The sequence below is a fragment of the Lontra canadensis genome, unplaced genomic scaffold (assembly GCF_010015895.1).
Source record: "Lontra canadensis isolate GAN:19392208 unplaced genomic scaffold, GSC_riverotter_1.0 scaffold34, whole genome shotgun sequence".
Taxonomy (NCBI): domain Eukaryota; kingdom Metazoa; phylum Chordata; class Mammalia; order Carnivora; family Mustelidae; genus Lontra; species Lontra canadensis.
Genome location: NW_022631028.1, coordinates 2,388,743 through 2,403,265, shown reverse-complemented (window position 1 = coordinate 2,403,265; position 14,523 = coordinate 2,388,743). Strand labels below are relative to the sequence as shown.

The 14,523-nt window shown below is 42.5% G+C and overlaps 1 long non-coding RNA gene across 8 annotated transcripts in view; it reads right to left on the bottom strand.

Moving 5' to 3' along the window:
* Positions 1–14,523, bottom strand: part of LOC116873525 — a 327,269-nt gene that overhangs the window by 57,121 nt on the left and 255,625 nt on the right. For 6 of the 8 annotated variants that reach the window (XR_004383842.1, XR_004383838.1, XR_004383843.1 and 3 more), the window contains one exon: positions 8,265–8,370. This is a non-coding gene — a long non-coding RNA (uncharacterized LOC116873525). Of the gene's footprint in view, positions 1–6,939; positions 6,980–8,183; positions 8,371–14,523 lie in introns of those variants that run through there. The other 2 variants (XR_004383845.1, XR_004383839.1) reach the window with 2 other exon arrangements.

The following is a 14,523-nucleotide window of genomic DNA, read 5'->3' as shown; positions in this document are numbered from 1 at the left end:
CCAAGAAGATGAAGTTAGATGCCCAAGTTCGTGTAAGTCCTAACTTGGTTCTCGTCAAATTGTTCATTGCTACCTCTTGAGAGGGCTGAGGTAACCTCAGGTGTTTTCCACCTGTTCTACCAAATAACAGTACTCTGGTTCTAAACAACTTCAGTTTCATTTATCCATTCAGCAGTATTTGTTAAGTTTTTCTGTATGGTGGGATGCCTGGCTGGCTTAGTCAGCAGTTAAGCGTCTAACTTTGGCTCAGGTCATGATACCAGGGTCCTGGGATCAAGTCCCACTTCGGGCTCCTTGCTCAGCAGGGAGTCCACTTCTCCCTCCACCCCCCACCCCCGCTTGTGTGTGCTCTCTTTCTCTCTCTCACTGTCTCTCTGACAAATAAATAAAATCTTAAAAAAAAAAAGTTTTTCTGTATGCCAGGCACTGTGTTATTTATCCTTCTCTTCCATAGCACAAGTGTGAAAACCAAAGAAGAATCAAAATGGCAGTCTAATCTGTCCATCATATCTGTTGGTGAACATTGTTTTGGGACTTCTTTTCATCAGATGAAGATAGAGAACATTGTTTTGAGATTTCTTTTCATCAGATGAAGATAGCAGACCTCTAACACAGTTCTAGCTCTACTCACAGTCTTTAATGTTCCTCCAGGGCTCTTAAGACCAAAGGTAATTCCCCACCTGGTATCGCGGGTCCATGCATACATGGAAGACTTACGTTCAGACTCATCTTTCTAGACCCCTTTGCTCAAGACAAGCCATTCAGTTCACTCCACAGCAACGCATTGAAAGAAACAAACAAACAAAAAACCCAGTACCATTGTTCATTCAAGCAGTTCTCACCAAGAAATTTACTATACTTCTCTCCATCTTTCAAGGCCTGGGTCTTTTCAACTTTTTTCGTGAATCCTATCCTTATTACCTAACTTCACATCCCCCTCTTTCTCTCCTTCCTATAGCTCCTATGGCTATGCCCAAATAGGGGGCTAATGGTTGATGGTCCTATTCTATTTCATCAAGCATATATGACTTAGCACCCTTGATATATTTGGCTCTTTGAGGACAACTATCATGTCTGCGGGTCACAGTATACCCTCCCACACTTGATGAATTTGTTCCAATCATGGCCGGTAAAAATGGCCTCCCTTCAAAGAATTCCCAAACTATTTTTATTTTTAGTAATTGACTATTAACAGAAAGCCCAGTCTATCCACATATTGAAATTCTTGAATCGGCCTCACATGTGGATCCCTTAGCCAAGAATACTCTCATTTTTATTTTCTTCTAGAGTCCAGAAAACCTTGGAAGGCTGCCTTATGGGGTGATGGAATGAAAAACTAGACCAAACCAACCAGACAGGGGCTCCTTCTATAAATGAACATTCCACAGCCCAAGACAGAGCATCTTCCATTTCGCGGCTCAGCCCCCAAATGCCTCCTGGTTATAATTAAGTACTTCAAAGTCTTCCAAACACCCTTTTAGAAATGACTGCCCCAATACAAGATGATGCCCAATCAGATGTAAATCATCACCCAGCAGGGAGGAAGCGGCATGAAAAGTGGTTATCAGCACTTGGACTAATCAGAAAGTCTAGTCTCTTGATGAGGATTTTCATTTTCTCATTTGTCATTCTAGCCACTGGATTCTCAAGTGGCCAATTTGCTCCCTATTGGTAATCAGCTAGTTATTTTTACTCTCATCCCTCTCTCTGGGACTGTCAGGCTCTCAGAGCAATTCATCACCCACATGGGCCTAACCCTTCTGTGGTGGGAAGTGGGGGAGGGAAGCTATTATCCTGGAAAAGATAAGTAGAAAACTATTTCACCATTTACATTCGGTTTTTAAACAATGATTTCCCTGATGAGGTAAGTAACATAATGACCCCACCGGTTAAGAGTGCAACAATGACATCTTCAAGGAAAGCACATCATGCAGTGGAAATGACCTCCGGCTGTGAAGTTTGTTCCTCTGAAATGGCTTGTTCTTAGATTGTCTTGACAACCCCCCAAAGGAGCATCGGCTTACATTCATTACTGGAGTTTGCAGGAAGCTGCCTCTGTGAAAATTAGAAACCCAGAAAGGAGAGTTTTAAATATGTATCATGCATTGGTAGTTATTCCAAGAGACTTTACCCCACCAACGAGGAGGAAGGTAGCCTTTGAAGGTTGTTTTGTCTGAGGCAGGCAAGTTAGTTCTTTTTCCATTCGTCCCCGCAGGTCGTCTCAATTACAGAGTCTCACTTTGGTTTGCTTGTTGTCCTCTCCTCCTCCCTTCCAGCAGTTGCTGTCTCCGTCTGTCTCCAGTGAAATCATTTCCAAACGTGGTTTCAGGGATTCCATTTTTCTCAGTTCACCTCAGGTACCATGGAGGCGCCGACCCTGCCACTCATTGCAAATAAAACTCTGATGTCAGAACACTTTCTCATTAGTGGGTGTCTAATTTGAACTCCTCTCAGATTTCCCACAGTCCTTGTGAAGAACCTAATATCAAACCCCCAAGGCCATCCGTGCCCACTATAGACAAAACTTTATGAACTCCATGTTCACCCTGAAGAAAGTTGTTAGTGTGACACAAATGGACTTTATTTTTTTTCTTTTCTTTTTTTTTTTTTTTTGGCACTTTCTTCGCTCATAGCAAACTCTTTATTCCTTGGAAGGAAGTTGAGAGTTGAATGGCCCTTCTAGCTATTTCCTTAGGGACTCAATGATTTGGGGCAGCAACATGATCTAAATCGTGAAATGTTTATCTTCCTCCACTGTTTTACATGTCTCAGGCTCTTTCTTATGGCCTTTATGCTTCATATAAACATCCACATATGTAAGTTCACTTTTAGGTGTATCCATCTATAAGGAGAATTGAAAGAGACGAGAAAGCACATTTACACACCCCGTATCGAGTTTACTTGCTTTTCATCTGCTAATTCTCTCCACACATGGCTGTTCTCACACTGGTGATATCACCCAATTCTCATCCCTCTCTCTGTGAAAGAAAGCTATTGCCTTGGACTGGAAACTAAAATGCTTGTAGGATTTCAGTCTTATGTCTTACCTACTTAAGTATCTCTTTTCCAAAATACTGAAACAATATGAGAAGAGTTGGCTTGCTTCGGTGAGAAATTATTACTGTGACTTTAAATAGTTTTACAATTTATTCCCCCAATGCTTTGTTGTAATTGTCCCTCATTCTAAATTTGCTTTCAAGAATCATTACCTGTGATTATATCAACATGAGCTCCTATATTTGGTATTTGGGTGAAACAGGAAAATTGATGCTGTAAAAATCGGTTTTCCATCTGCAGTTTGTGAGTAGGAAATGAATAGTGACGCTTTACCTGCCCAGTGTCCTCTCGTTGACCTGAATGAGAACTTTAGTATGCCATGTGGTGCATACTTGTTGATTAGTATCTGGATTAGTCACACACAATGAGCAGAGATCTCGGTGTGTCCTTCTAGACAGAATTCATCTGATTGTTTACTGATGCTCTTGGGCCCTCTCTTAGGAAAACAGCAGGTTTCTACCATCATCACCAAAAATTGCTTCATCATCGAAATCTTGTTTTCTGAGAGAAATTTACTTTCTTACCCGTTCTTCCATCCTCTTGAGTCGCCTTTGTTATCACAATATCCTGTCCCCAGGTCCTTTCCCCTAGTCTGGCCGTTGTGTTAATTCTCTGTTCTCAAAGAAAAATACTCTTGGGAGAATGAGAAAGCACCCAGTGAGCCATGATCCAGAAATCCGCAGACCACCACGTGTTAGCAGTAAATATGTGGATAGACTTCATACAGATCAACACATTTTCATGAACTAAATACATTTGACTAGCACCCAGATCAACAAGAAAGCATTTATGAACCTTTCTAGCCATTGAACAGAATAATTTCTGTTGAAACTAGTCATCAGAAATCGGGGCTTCTATGTTGCCTGTCTCCTTCTTCCATTTTCAAATATTCATTTTTATTGTATTTTTTTAAAATGTATTGACCAGTGAGTGCTTAGAAATAATTAACCAAACGAAGTGAAATCAAATAACAAAACTGGCTCTTCACCTGTGATCATTTGAGGAGAGCTGATCTAGATGCCCTAAGCCCCCTCTCAGATTTTGTGCTTACCTATTTTCAGCTGCTAAATTCAGCGTTTCTCGGAGTACCCACCCTTCACATGAGGCTCAGCTCTCCTAGACAGAACAGTACCCATACCCTACAATGAGTGCATTCGCTAGAAGTTGTATCCCACTTTCAAAGCACCTTTTCTTGGGGTTAGAACCAGCACAGTTAGTTGGTGTCTACTGGGATCCTTCAAGTCCCTCCTTGAGGTCCTGCCTTGCAATTGTCAGGCTTGGATACAAATAGGAAAAGCTTCCCTGCTTGGAGCCCAACATTTTGCGTGAAGATTACAGCATGGTCTACGCTATAGAAATTACTTTCCTGGTTCTAATATAGAAACTGACACACAGGACTGGACTTTTCCTCCTCTTGTGCCAAGAGTGTCTACGGATGTCAAACTTTCCTGTTGTGAATGGGTACAAGCTGTGATGTTGCCATTCAAGGACTTCCAGTAGCAGTAAGAGGAAAATTACAAACCAACTCCCCTCGTAGAGGAAGTGCCTATTGAAACAGCTGTAGGTTGTGAGCACGGTAGCTGCCTCCTTCCTACCAGGAATGGCCCCACCTCTGTAATTGCTGACTCTCCCATCACAGGGCTTGTGAATTGGCATGATAGGAAGAGGCTTGGCGGAAGCAGCATTTGGCATATTCACATTTATCTTTGGGAAAGAATTGGCTCCATGCATTTTCCTGGAAGACAGAATTTCTCGTTTATTAATTGCATCTTTAAATGCTTTGAAAATGGGATACACGCGATTTTGTAAGCCTTCTACAAATTCAAATAGTAAATGACCCCTGTTTTTTCCTGTTGCTTTAGAAGTTGATTATTGGAATGGAAGAGGTTTTACACAGAACTATTCATTTGGAAAGGCCTTTACAGATCAGCTAGCAAATCCTTCTCCCATTTTATAGATGCTAAAACTGACTTGCCCCAGATGAAATTCATGAAACAGATTAGATTTCAGGGTTTTAGGTTTTAATTTTTTTCTTTTGGTAAATGATTGACGGAAGTAGAATATACTTATTAAGGAAGTCACAAATTATAACTGTAAAACTCGACAAATTTTCATAAGTGAGATGTACCCATATAACCTGGGCAAGAAGCTGAACATCTCCGTTACACCCTGGAGCCTCCATAATGCACCCTAGCTGCTGCTCCCCTCCAAAGATAACCACTGTCCTGCTTTCTGGCTTTCTGGTGTCACGTGTCATTTTGCCTGTTATTGAAGATCATACAAATGGAATTAGGTTGTGTGTTACTCTCACAAAAGGATTCCTTCATTCAACGCCATGTCAGGAGGATTCTTCCATATTGTTGCATGTAGTTATAATGCATAGATTTTCATTTCTGTATAATATTTTTCTGTAAATATAGCACACTATTTATCTTTTCAACTGTTGACAGACATTTAGGTGGTTTCCAGATTGGGGCTATTATGAAGAGTGGTGCTAAGACTATGTCTTTTGGTGACTATAGGTGTAATCAGATTGGGGTTTACTCCTACTTTGTGCCTAATGATGTCCCAAAAATGCTCATAGAAAGATTGGACCTTTGTGTGAGTCCTTGTGCTATGTGTGATTATCACTGTACCCTGTCTGTGCCAACCATCCAAGGGGGCCATTCGAGGAATTACATTAGCCACATGGCAATCACCAATACACAATTATGGTTGGAACTATTTGAAAGGCTCTCAAAGGCCAAAGTGGTCACTTGAAATTTTGTTAATAAAAAAGTGTGCATTTAAATTTGCTTTTATTTTTACTTATTTTTAATTATACAAGTCATATGTAAGTACGTTCTTGTTCTAAAAACATGCCTAACAAAACAGTAATGCTGCAACGTAGGTATAATGGTTGCAAGGATTTTTGTGTTTTCTTGATCACAAAATATCGTCGGTGCCTAACACAGAACCTGTGACCACTGCTCTTGATCCTAGAGCTTCCCCAGGGCTAATCTAATCTGAGCGTGGTGTGTATTTTTCTTTATTTTTAAAGATTTATTTATTTATTTTAGAGAGAGCACTCGGGCGCATGTGCGTGGGGGAGGGGCAGAGGGACAGGTGTCTTGAGCAGACCCTCTCAGAGCACAGACCCCAGCACACTCAGGGCTCATCTCACAATACTGAGATCATGACCTGAGCCGAAACCAAGAGTAGGGTGTTTTACAGACTGACCCACCTAGGTGCCCTTTGGTGTGTGTTTTTCCATTTCTTTCAGTGGGGGGGAGGGGTGTAGTAATATCATTGGATAATACCATGCTGTGTGGATATTTCAAATTAACAGTATGTCTTAAGCATTTTTTATTGTTAGTACATAAATATGTATCGTTTTATGAGCTCTATAACCTTCCATGGTTTGGATGTATTACATTTCAGCTATTTTTAACTTTTTGATAGCATGAATGATGATGCAATGAACATTCTTATAAATATATATAAAACAGAATTGCTAGCTCACAGGTGGTATACATTTTTAATACTTCCAAAATGCTTTACAGGATGGCTGTTCCAATTCACACTTTCATCAGCAGAACAGACCTGTTTCCGCTCACCAATACTGCTATGATTGATATTATCAAACTTGTAAATTTTTGCCAAAATGATGTGTGAAAAATATAGTTTAATTTACATTTCCATCCATATTGCTGGAGTTGGGCATCTTTTCATATATTTGCTGATTAGATTTGGTTTGATTCAAGCTTGATGCAAAGAGCAAGTGTATAGTTGTGAATCATTTAGCAGATGGGTGAGGCCTGCCAGTCTCCCATCACGGCATCTCCTTTTGGCCATGTTGTGCTTCATTCTGATCATTCTGATCATTCTGATCTTCAGAGCCACTGGAGTCCTAGACAGTCCCTGGTTGTATCTCCATCCCATGCTAAGAGTGCAAAAAAGTGACTTAAACATTTCTTCAACGTCCCAGAGAACACTGGGCATCTTGACCCGTTTCAGTGTGTCGGTACAAAGCAAAAACATTTGAAGACGGGATTTTTCAGTTAATGATCCCAGTGCTTTCATTTTATACCAACAACGGAAGAGAAAACCAAGTCCTACTGTGTGGTTCATCTGTGTTCACCACCAAAATAGGGTGCTAAAAAATGACAGATGGGGTATAAAATTCCAATTAAATCTGCCATAAGCATCTTACTTATATTAATGCCTGTTGGATTCATTACCCCACCAGTCCCTGATCAACATGAAGGGCAAAAGTTCTGAAGGCAAACGGTCCAGCTTTCAATCCTGACCTTTGCTGTCTTGAAAGCTGGGCACTTTTCTGAACCTCCCTTTCTTTGTTTCATTTTCTATGCTATAGAGCCAATAATAAAACCTACTTGGTAGAATCATCAGAAGGATTAATGGGTCAATAAATGTTAGGTGCATAGCATAGAACCTGGCATGTATTAAACTTTCAATAAATGTTATTGTTGTTATTATTACAAATAGGGTTAATTTTGACTGTATCAGATCAACATTTGAATCAAGCTTGGGACATGTTCCCATTCTTTTCTGCTCTTGGTGATGAAAATCACTCTGCAATGTCCTTCACACTCATCCACAGAGGTATCCTCACTTTGGGTAGAAGAGATTACTTTGGTCTCTGAGGCTAATTTTATACACAGCTCTATGCAGGGGTTTAGTCCAGGACATGCAAATGAAGAACATTTAATAAATGGACCCACCAGACCACTAAATTCCATATGAAGTTTTACCCAAAGCATAAATTGATTCAAGTTTGCTAGGATCTTGGCCTCATGAGTCCTTGGCTGACGTTTCTGTTTGAAACCTGACACCCTGCCAGAAAGTTTCTTCAGTTTGAATAAAATGAAAAGGGGCACTTAATTCCAATAACAGACGGACCCAGCAGGGCCAGCATTTGGTTCAGATTTTTATTGTCCCATAAGAATTTGGCCTTCTAGGCTGTGACTCAAGACCTCTACATGTTTGCTTCACATTCAGGATAGAATAATCAGAGGCTCACAGAAAGGACATCTGGGTGGAATGAAGTCAAATCCAGCTGCCTTTTTAAAAAATTTTTTCTCAGCTTCAAAATCCCTGTTCATTGAGGTCCACCCACTCTTAGGTTTGGTGGTGAGACTGATTTAATATCAAGGTAACTGCTGGGTACCATTTGAGAAATGCTGGAAAGATGCACTCCTTATCACCCTCACTCCAGAATGGGCCTTCCAGGTGGAATTCCTTCCATGTGAGAATTCTCATGTGCTTGAGAGGCATCCTTGATTAGAATCTTCGTTCAAAATGCAAGTGCTCCTGAAGAGAATGACATATTAAGCTATTGTTATTCCATCGGTCCTTCATTATTCGTTCATTTATTTACTCCCCACATATTTGTGAGAGCTTACTCAAGGCAAGGCCTGACACTGTGCTATGAACCAAGGGGACAGTGCTAACAAAGCAGACACGGTTCTTACAGTCCTTATGCCCTACATACCTCAGTCAAGTGGGGAGACAGATGTTGGGTAGGCAACTGCATCAAAGTGTGATGAATATGAAGGATTCACTAGGAAGGGCCCTGAGGGACTAGGGGTTTGGCCTTGACTCTGAGTGACCTGGATCTTTTCACCCTCCATGTGAGCCCACACTGTTAGGTGTTAGGAGATGCTACATCTCATGAGAGTTTCACCTCCTGTGAGGCAACAGTGCATGCAGCCAGCTCAGGCTCCAAAGTAACTTACTAAGTTTCATTGCAGTGCCCCTCTTGGGCTTTCTCTCCCAGAATCATGTTGTAGGTGAGACCACCTTGTAATGGAGCTTTTCTGCACATTTACCACATTTAAATCCAAGTTAAGAGGGAAAGAGAGAGAAAGAGGGAGGGAGGAGGGGGGCAGGGAGAGAGACAGGAAGGAAAGAGCAGGGCAGAGCAGGGCAGGGCAGGGAAAGGAATGGAAGGGGAAGGGAGAGGAGAAGAGAAACTAGAGACCCTGTGTAAGCAGAGACACAGGAAGGAGAGAGAGACAGGTACAGTGTGATTCTACTGTTCTTGTCATGAATGAATGTGGTACCAAACACTCTTTCCTAGTCAGGGAGGAGAAACAGGAGAATGTGACTCAAGGCCCGGGGGCTTGAGTTATACTCCCATCATTCACCAGCTCTGACCTTGAGAAGTCACTGAACTTTCGCTGCCTCATTTTCTTCATTTGCAAAAAAAAGGTCTTTAAATCATCACATCCCAGTAACTGGGTTGTTTTATCACTTCAGTGCGATAAGACACCTAAATGCCCATGAGTTATGCTTTCAAAACATAAAAATGTGTTAACAAATACTAGTTGTCATTATTATATATGAACATTCGATACATGCATGTACAGTGGGTGCCAAGGACAGAATCTGTGCTTTTGGGTTGGCTTGGGGCCAAGGATGGACAGAGGCTGGGAAACTCTGGGCTTCCCAGAAAGAACTCTAGCATCCTTCTTCTCTTCCTCATGATCTCCAGAGTATATCTCATGGTGCTCCTAGCTTTCAAAGCACGCACACGTCAATCATTTTTAACACATTCCTCCTTGTCTCTGTAGGCTGGTTATTGGGTGATCAAAGTCACTCGAGTGGCCCGCCTCTTTTGCTTGTATCCTTCCAAATGGATATCATTTGGCATGAATCTGTCACCAGCCTCATGATCCTGGAGGGAGACAAAGTACATTGTAGGCTGGGTAGACCTGCATTCTGCAAATAAGTCCCCTTAGACTATTGCGCTACTCATCTCCATGGGAAAGAGGAACTGCAGTGTGAGCAAATGAAGCCAGACTCAGTGGAGATCATTTATGAGAGCCACACTTGCTCATTCAAGAACAAGAGCCCATCAAGTTTATGAAAGCACCCTAGAAAGATGCTGAGCCTCTGGCCTGCTGTGCCTGGGGTGCCACTGGTCCTCCGTGGAAGAAAAGCCTTCCTGGGGAGTTTTGAGAAAACGAGTTTTCTGATATCTGCTGATGGGATAGCTCTTCAGGAACTGCTTCTTTACATCTGTCTGTTCCAATGGCTAAAGAAATAGATTTCAAACCACATAGGGGGGAAAAAAAAGAGGACCTATGTTAGAGATATGACTTGGGAGAGCACTCCACAGCCAACCATGCTATCTACACCACCACGGGAGCACCCAGCCTCAGAGCAGCCCTGTCCTTGTGGGCAATGATGCAGGGTAACTTTCTCAAGTGAGGGATGAGCTCAGTGCTGTGCCTCCTGCTCACCGCACTCCCCACCCTGCCACTGCACACTCTTCATCAGCATCGCGGTCGTCAGAAGAGCATGGGCTTTGGAGTTGGAGGAGCTAAGTGGAAATCCCAGTCACATCACTTAGGCACTAAATAATTTTGGACAATATTTTGTATCCTTTCTGGGTCTCTATTTTCACAGCTGAAGAACAGAGTTGATATCATGATCACAGGGTCATCGCGAGGATTTGATGACACACTGTAGATAAACACTTAGCACCACATCTGAGACGTTGCAGTGTGAATCACTAGTGCTTTGCTCATCCATCCATCCCCTTGTTTGGGGGGAGGGAGCAGAATGAACACAGCATAGTTTAGAACTTTTTAAAGTTTTCCTTATTTCCTCAAATGTGGCTTTGTCACTGAGGCTTGTCTTGATCACCCTATTTAAAGTAACAAACTTATATCACAGACACTCTCCCCCACACTCCACACATAACTCCAATCCCCTTCCCATCATTTTGCACTGCCCTAGTTTTCCCACAGCACCATCACTTTCTAACAGACCGCATAATTTATTGCATGTTTAGGTTCATTATTTATGGTTTGTCTCCTCCAGACAGAACTCAAGTCCCACAAGGACTTTGGCCTTCATCTATAATATATACTTTGCATGTAGAAAACAACATGGCCCATAGTACTGTTCAGTAAATATTTGGCAAATGAATTAAGGTCTCAGAGCCATCAGGCCCACTTCCAGTGCTGGTCTTGGCTCATCCTGGTGACTGTAGTTTTTAGCAAACTACTCTCAGCCTCAGTTTTCTCCTTTGCAAAATACTGACAGTGATGATTTCAACCGCTCAGAGTCAGGAGAATGAAATGATATTCTGTCTATAAAGTACTTGGCATAACATCTGGAATGCAGAAACGTCTAACTAAAAGAAAGCTATTAAAATGAAAATTTGAAAAGCACTTACTTTCCATGCTAGTGTAGACAGAAAGACGGGGATCATCCAGAGTTATTTTCAGAAACACCCACCCCTAGTCTTATTCTGAACTCCCTCTTGTAATGTATGCATATGCAGCCAATAATGTGAATTTCACCTCTTCCTTGTACCCCTCTAGTCACCAGCTTCCCCCCATCCCAGCAGGAAGGCCAGTGGGGAAATCCGGGGATCATCACAGGTATTTGGACCTATGGTGTGGGGATCAATACAATGTTGCAACCTCAAATCTGTCATGAACAAATAATAGAGTTCTCATGGGTCTATCTTCTGTTGGAAGCCAAAACTACGGTTACTGCTCTCAAGCAGTTTATGATCCAAAGCATTCTCAAGAGAAAGACCACAATGATCCTTGCCCAGAGTCACCATTGTCTGCAAATGTGTGTGCATGCATGGATTGCAGAGTGGAGGCTGGAAGTGTGCAAGAACCCACTGGGTTTCCAGCTCATTCTAGTGGGCAAACACAGCCTGCCACTTTTTCCTGGTTCCCTCCCACCATATGAAAACCTTAAGGCAGATGGACATCACAGATTAAAAATGAGGCTGGCAGTCCGGAAAACGGATTTCAAGTCTCAGCTCTGTTGTGTGCCTTCAGGCAGGACACTGGGCCTATCTGAAGGTAATTGTTGTAATAGCTAACATTTTGTTGCATGTTCCATTTACTGTGGGTATGTGCCAGGTGCCTCCGAGATATCAGTCATTTGCTCAGCTTCTTCTTTGTTCAGCCAAAGTTTGTTGAATGCTAGCCTTACACCAGGCACAGTGGACACAACCGTGAATAAGAGCTCAACCGCTTAGCTCATCCGTGGTGGTGGAGACAGAGAGCGAGTAATCCATTACACATATATTTAATCATTATCAAGTATTTATTCCTTCATTCAAAAACAATGTGTCAAGGTTCATACTATTTGATCAATGAACTATGGTCAGTGTTACAAAGGAGAAGTTTAGGGTGTTCTCCAACAAAGAATTTCCTGGGAAGGTGGGTGAATGGCTTCCTCTGAAAGCTTATTCATGGCTTTCTAGGAGAAATGACTTGAACTACAAAACTGAAGAATGAGGATTAGGTATGGAGCCCCATTTTGCAGATGAAGACACTGAGGGTCAAAGAGGTCATGTAACGTGTCCAAGGAACCACAAGTTAATATTTGATGGACCTGACTAGTTCTTGGACTGGGATACGTGTCAAAATTGCCACCCAGGGCTTTTTCAAAATTTGTGTGCTGGGGTTCCACCAAGAGATTCAGTTGCTCTGGGAGGAGCAAGGAGAGGTGAAAGCAAGTTTAAAAGAGTTCGCAAGTGATTTGGATGCACAACTCTAATAATACCACCGTCTAGTATTTCCGCAGCTCGACCCCGGAACTTTGCGATGACATGGCATCACGGAAGAAAGTGTGATGTCGGGGCTGCTCTGTATCACTAACTCCCCACATGATCTGAGGGAAGTGTGGGCCTCTCTCTTCATGGGACTATGACTACATCAGTACTCCAAGCCCTCATTGCCCATTAGAGTCACCTGGAAAGCTTTAAAAATCTTGCCTGTACCTCACGTCCAAACAATGGCCCCAGAATCTGTGGGGGAAAGGACCTAGGCAGAGGTATTTACCAGAAGTTTCCATGTGATTTAGCACTAGATGATCTCAAAGGTCCCTTCTGACTTGGAAATCCTCCATGTCTATGAAATTCTTCATCCCCTGCTTTCTGACAACCGAGGGAGACATTACAGAAGGCACACTCGAGAAGGCGGGGTCAGTGGGAGATGAAGTATTGCCAAGACCTGCTGCTCCACTCTGGCAGTGTCTTTGTGAAAATAGTAACTTTTTTTTTTTTTCTGACTGATTTATGTGACAGTTGGAAAGCAGCCCCCAGAACAGGCTGTTCCTCCCCTCAGTACTATTAACATAAATATGTGCACAGGGCCTTTAGCTCCTGCTTCTCCCTGTGTAAACGAGGCTTAAGGGGCCGTGAAAGCCAGAGGCTGAAGAGAAACTGGAGAAAAGGAAGTGTCATTAGAGGCACAAGAATGAAAAGGGGAAAAGGACAGGACGTTGCTAAGAGACAATGTCAAGCTGGGCCATGGGATTAGCAGCCAGTATCAAAGCAAGTACTTCTTAATGGTATGTCTTCCAGGCGGGCCTTTTCCAAGTGCTGGTGGAGGGTGAGATTATCAAAGCAATTCCATTCCAAATCGCACGTAAAAGGCCCCTTTCCTTCTTGGTAGAACCCAAGTAGTAGGTGGAAGCTAAGGGATTTCAATACACATATCTTCTAGCTTGGGGTAGAGTAAGACTGGATTCTCTACCATGGAACTTCGCAGACTCTTTAACATGCTAACAAGCATCGAGAACCACTGAGAGATTGACAGAGCTTGCAGCCTGCCAAAATTATTTGCAGCTTTTTACTTAGAGGGGACATGTGCTTTCCAAGATGTGTTTGAAAAACCCAGATATAAAAACCAACTGCTATAATATCTAATATTCCTGTGCTAAGAGCATTACATGAATTATGTCTTTTAATCTAAGCAACAGCGCTATGAATTAGGTACCTTTCTTTCCTTCTTTGTGCAGGTGGAGAAATTAAGGCATTGAGAGGTTGTGTACTTGCCCAAGAGGACACAGCTAGAAGGGGGAAGGGAAGGAGGTTGAGCTCTGGGGTTACAATGATCTGGATTCAAATCCTGGTTCTACCATTTGCTGGAAGGACACATTTAAGTCAATTAACCTTTCTGAGTTTCAGTTTCCTTACTTGCAAATTGGAGAGGATAAACTGTGCCTTGTAGAGGTGTTGAGATTAGAGCTGGTGTGTATAAAGTGCATAGTGGACGCCCCATAAATGACTATAGGGATCATCATTATCATCTTGTATTTCATATTGGAAAAGGGAACTTATAAGTGGTGCCTGGAAAAGAATATGCATTTTGGTTAAATGGCATGAAATAGTGGGACTGGGCACGTGACAGGGGAGGTGAATGACAAAGCTCTCCTGAGGAAGGGAAAATCCTCCTGCTGTTCTTCAGGTTGAACATACTCATTCTTAATGGCCAAGAGGCAACAGAGACTCCTTCAGAGTTTAACCAGGCGGAGGTGGCAGACTTGGAGGCCTCATGTGCTGGGAATTGGCAGCTCCCATCTGGTTGGGCATCAGAATCTTCGAGGAGCTTCTTGAATCAAATTCCTAACCCCTGCGTCTGGAGATTCTGAGTCCACAAGTCTTTGGCAGTCCCTGGGAATACGTATCTTCTGGACCTTCCA